The sequence below is a fragment of the Furipterus horrens genome, unplaced genomic scaffold (genome assembly GCF_987537825.1).
Source record: "Furipterus horrens unplaced genomic scaffold, mFurHor1.1.pri manual_scaffold_17, whole genome shotgun sequence".
In the NCBI taxonomy this organism is placed as follows: Eukaryota; Metazoa; Chordata; class Mammalia; order Chiroptera; family Furipteridae; genus Furipterus; species Furipterus horrens.
In genome coordinates, this window is record NW_028327187.1 from 102,764,289 (window position 1) to 102,770,208 (window position 5,920).

General features: G+C 37.7%; 1 pseudogene; it reads right to left on the reverse strand.

Annotated features, from left to right (window-relative positions):
- Positions 1–2,292: 2,292 nt before the first annotated feature.
- On the reverse strand, positions 2,293–3,306 carry LOC149991722 (CCR4-NOT transcription complex subunit 9 pseudogene; annotated as a pseudogene).
- Between the last annotated feature and the right edge of the window lie 2,614 nt (positions 3,307–5,920).

The following is a 5,920-nucleotide window of genomic DNA, read 5'->3' on the forward strand; positions in this document are numbered from 1 at the left end:
ATTTTTCCCTGGGTCTTTATTCATTTTCCCTAGATATTTAAAAATCAAGGATGCAGGAATTGGAGTGTTTAAAGTAGATGAATTCTAGAGTTTCTGAAGTGTGTGTATAGAATTGACAAAAGGAGGTTGTAGGAGAGAGGAAAATTATTTGCTTATATTCAAGAGTAGTTAATGTTTGATTTTAAAATCACATTAATGTTATCTTAATGATATATATTGTGGAGAAAGAATAAACCTTAACATTTCTGTATACTTCATTTCAGCACAAACAAATATAACCTTTATCAGGAAAAAAAAGTATAAATAAACTAGGTACATTTTAATCTAAATTTAGTTGACTTATACTGCCTCTTGATTAGAAATTTTGTAATGCAGTTTAATACTTTTAATTTAGGTTTCAATCAATGTGACACAGTTAAAAGAGCTGAAATAAGATATATAATATTATTGTGCTGTCACACTGCTTCATTTCTCTGAAGAGATAACCTTTAAACTCACAATTTTCTGAATGTATATATAAAACTATTTATGACTGTGGGAAATAACCAGCCTTCTGCTAATATTTAGTTACTTTGATTTAATCAAGAAACTATTTTAGCTAGAGAAAATGGTTTTAAAAATAATATCATATAGTTAGGTGATTATGTCTAGAAAAAGAAATGACCTGTTTTTTATTAAAGAGCAAGTGTTTAAGAAAGTGTGTTACATATATACAGTGGAATATTACATGACCATAAAAAATAATAAAATCTTCCTTGGCTGGTGCGACTCAGTTAGAGTATTGTTCTGTAAGCCAAAGGTCACAGGTTCAATTCTCTGTCAGGGCACATGCCTAGGTTGGGGGATTCGTCCCCCGGTCTGGGAGCATACAGGAAGCAACCGACCAATGTTTCTCTCCTACATCAATGTGTTTCTTCCCTTCCCTCTCCCTTCCTTCCCCTCTCTAAACATGTCCTCAGGTGAGGATAGTATATTTAAAAAAAAAAGAAGAATGAAATCTTACGATTTTGACACCATGGATGAACCTAGAGGGTATTATGTTAAGTGAAATAAATCAGTCACAGAAAGACAAATAACATATGATTCCATCTACATGTGGAATTTAACAACAATATAAATGAACAAACTAAACAGAAACAGACTCATAGATACAAAGAACAGACTGATGGTTGCCAGAGGGGAGTGGAGTTGGGGAGCTGGTTGAAAAAGGTGAAGGGATTGAGAAGTATTGACTGGTAGTTTAAAAATAGTCACGGGGATATAAAGACAGCATAGGGAATATAGTCAATAATACTGTAATAACTACATACAGTACCAAGTGGGTACTGGAAATATTGGAGGGAACCTTTTGTAGAGTATATGATCATGTAACCACTGTGCTGTACACTTGAAACTAGTACAAAATAATATTTAATGTCAACTTTAATTGAAAAATTTTTTTAAAAAGCCAAAGAAGACCTAAACTGTCAATGAGTATGTAAAGAATTGGAGAAAATATATTTCCCAGAACTCTTCTTTGGAAGTATACTGAATACAATTACCAAGTATATTTTATTTTGGCAAGTGACTTAGGGTGAGTCTGCTCTAAGGGGATAGTCTTTTTTTTTCATCCTCCATTTAATATCCTTATATTTTTCCAGCTTTATTGAGGAACACTTTACAAATACAAATTGTACATATTTAGGTGTATAATGTTATATTTTGATATATGTATACATTGTAAAAATGATTCCCAATATGAAGCTAATTAACGTATCTATTATTTTGTATACTTACCATGTTTTTCTTTTTTTTTTCCCAGACCAACTTTTTATTAAGCTTATGCAGCTAACAGACTTGTAAACAGTGCCAATTGAAAAAATTTTGCTGAGTATTACAGCTTGTGTCCACTAAACACATCTCTCTCTAAGATTAAAAACAAAACACCAAAGTAAACAAATACTGAGAGAGAGAACGAAGGGACACATCTTGAGTCTTCCAGGAAGGCAAAATTTTTAAAAATGCCACATGGCTTGGTCCCAGGTGTTCCCCATGCCTAGAATGCTGCTGTTATCACCACTGTCTCCTCTCCCTGCCAGTGGCTAGGTAGAGGTGGGGGAGAAGAGTCATCTTGGGCATGCTGCAAATACAGCATTTGCTGGTGTTGACACCCTCCTGGGGCTGTGGTGGCAGACTGCTGTGTCAGGATCCCATTTCCTGGGAGTAGCAGAGGGAGCCCAGGTCCTCAAGGCAGCCTGAGATGGCAGCTCATACACCTCAGCTGGGGGTACCATGTCCTTTCTTTCCAGTGCAGTTCAGCATTGAGGTTGTCTATTCCCAGTCGGCAATAAAACCTGAGCTGTTTTCCTCGAACGTTCCCCCTCCCTTCCCCAACTTGTGCGAGTAGTGGGAGGGGACAGGGGAAGATCATTGAGGGGGCACGGGGATTCCCCGGGGATCAGTGACCTGGCCCTCTTGCAGGTTCTTCACCAGTTGTGCAAGCCAGCGTTTCGTGGTGGTGTCATCTTTTAGCACCTGGGCAAAGGTTGTGTCCTTCAGCTGGTCAGGGAGGCACTGCCTGAGTGCTTCACGTGCCCTGGGATTATCTGAGAGTCGAAGGTAACATCTCAGTACATACTTCAGCAGACGAGCGGAAGGCTTTTTGGATAGCTGTAGGACCACCTTACCCAAGATCATAGCAACGTGGGAGAAACGCTCATATGTCTGACATATATAAGCCAAACCTGTGTCATCTAAGAGGATCTTCTGGAGGATGAATGTGGCAACTGTTTTAGAAAGTTCGCTTCCAGATTCCATAATGCGCAAACACAAAGGGATAATTTCTGTTGTCAATAAAAAGTTGATTACTTCCTGCTCATCTGTTTTCACCAGAACCCCAATAACTCCAAGACTGGTTAGCTGAAGATATTCAAAGAGACGTGTTTTGCTGACAGTGTGCAAAAAGGGGTACGAAAAAAGTGGGATGTGTGCTGCAAGAAATGCTGACCTGGTTTCTGGGTGTGATGCCACACATTGCAGTAATGCCAGAGCATTGCAAACTCTGTTAGATTGGTGTGCTGTCAAGGTGGGTGGGTTGATAGATGGATAAATATTTACAATTTCCTGTAAAAGTGCTGCAATAGTACCAAACGAATGCCACAGCATGGGTGCCAGGTCAGGAACAGATTCTCGCTTCTTACTTAGCTCCAGCAAAGCATTTTCCCTTGTCTCAGGACTGGACAGCTCATTGATCCACTGATACATCTTTTCTCTATCCACTTGAGCCAGTGCAGTAGGTACAGGCGCAGCGGTCGCCAGACTGTGCATGTTGGGAGCGGCCGCTGCTCTACTTCCATCGCCGGACGCTCCAGACCCAAGTCTCTACTTCAGCGCCTGTGCCACCGAAGATGATGAGCCGGCACAGCCGCCATCCGCCTTCGGCACGCTCCGCCCCTTTCATGTTTTTCTATAGTGAGAACACTTAAGATCGACTGTCTTAAAAAATTTCAAGTATACAATACATGGGTGTTGACAAATAGTTTTACAGTTGAGTATGTGAAACACAGAGTTTATTCTTGCATTATTTACTTATTATTTATTTGTATTATTTTTCTTTTTCTTCTTCTTATTGTTATTATCTTGTATCCTTACTTATAATTATATTTTAGGTAATGATGGCTGGCAACTTAACCTACTTTTGCTCACCCCTGCATTTTTATTAACTGTAGTTGCTGCTGTACATCAGGTCTTCAAAACTCATTCAAGCTGAAAATAAAAGTTTGCACCCTTTGATCAATATATCCCCTTTCCCTCAACTCCTCAGCCTCTGGTAACCACCATTCTACATCTGTTATGAGTTCAGCATTTTGTTTTCTTTTGTTTTCATTCCACATATGAGATGATGTCATGATATAGTGCCGTATTTCTCCTTCTGTGTTTGATTTATTTCACTTAGCATACATAATGTTCAGAGGTCCATCCATGTTGTCACAAATGGTAGGATTTCCTTCACTTTTAAGGCTGAATAATATTCTTATGTGTGTGTGTGCGTGTGTGTATCTGTATACAGTATATGCCACATTTATTTTTCTATTCATCTGTTGACAGACTCTTACATTGTTTCCATATCTTGCTTACTGTGAATAATGCTGCAAAGAACATGAGGGTGTACAGATATCTCTTTGAATTGGTCATTTCATTTCCTTCAGATATACATCCAGAAGTGGGATTGCTGGACAACATGGTAGTTTTATTTTTAATTTTTTGAGGAAACTCCATACTGTTTTTCCTCAATGGCTGTAACAATTTACCTTCCCACTAACAGTGCATAAGGATTTCTTCTCCTCCGAATTATATAAGGGACTTTAGCAAAGTAACAATGGAGAATCACTGGATTATCTATTAATAGGGTAGATAGAAGCAATGAACAATGACCTGACTGATGTCAGTGAGTAGGATATAATAATTTAGAGGCAGGGTATTTTTGACAAGCAGATTTGTCCTCCTTCTGACCCTTACACACAACAACCAGTTGTCTCCCAAATAAAAACTGAATATTAAAAGTGTAGTGATTTGAATAAGTCAGCTTGTGAAGGCTGTGACAGAGACCATATACTGCCCATTAATTTCCAGACTATGATTTTGCTGATTAGACTCTCTATATGGCAGCTACCTCCTCCCTCACCACTCCCTTCAGAGCATCCCATCCAATATCATGCAGCTGGTTCCAGGCAGAGACGCCATTGTTTAGTCAAAGATATTGGGAATTAATGCATAGGTCTATATTAGAAAATACAACTATATGAAAAGAGAAAAAGTTAATATAATATTTCTCTGCATTTATTCCCTTCGTGTTTTCCATTTCTTAGGAAACAAATTCCCAGTCATAGTAAAAAAAAAAATTAATGGTAATTGTAGTTTGCTTAAAAATAATTCAGCATAGTTTATTCATTCTAACAAGGAATTCTCATGCCAGGGACAGTCAGATATCACTTTTGCAGAGGGGACAGGTTTCCTTCCAGATGCAGTCAGTACAAACACATTAGGTATCTTTGTCTTTGATCAGATCCAGATGTTTTTCTAATCACCATATTTCATGTCAGAAGTGGGTTTTCAGTGATTAAGTTAGTGACTAGATATTAATTAGCATGGCACCTGTTAAAAATGGATGGTAATTAGTGCAACAAAAGGCTTTCAACTTACATGCATTGGCTAAAATAGTATAAGTACATTCCTGATCCATGAGTAAACTGGACATAAAAAACAGAGCAAGGTTAGTAGTGTCTATCCTTAAGAATAGCAGTCACGACTTGGTCTGTAAGCTATTCAGTACCCTGCCTTTTGGTTTAGAAGGATGCTGGCTGCCTCATGCTCACCATAAGAGTGAGTGAGTCCTACTTTTGGGATGCTTCCCAGACTTGAGTCGATGTTTCTTGTTGGGGGGTGGTCAGAGGTGCTAAAATGACAAACAGCTAGGACTTCATCAAGCTTATGGAATAAATTGCATGAACAAAATTTCCCTTTTTGCTAATGAGTATTTGTATTATGACACAGCATGTTCTGAGAATTGATTTCATAATAACTTGGTTAAAATGTTTAAGAGAAATAGCTAACCCTTATTTATATAAAATATTTTGTTTATTAAAGCAAACAAAAAAAGGCTCTAGGTTTTGCATGTTCAAATTTGCTTAGCATTATCCCCAGAGGAATACTATATAATGGTATATCCATTTTTAATTACCCACATTAATAGATCCTATCTACTGGAGAAGTTTTTTAAAAATGCATTATTGTAGTATAACTTACATTGACTAAACAACTGTTATAACTACTAATCACCATCTTCATCTCAGAACTCGAGCTTCCATGAAAAATAAACAAAGTAAATCAGCAAGTTGTATCAAATAGTAGCATCACTTTAGAAGATGAGATTGTGTGCTTT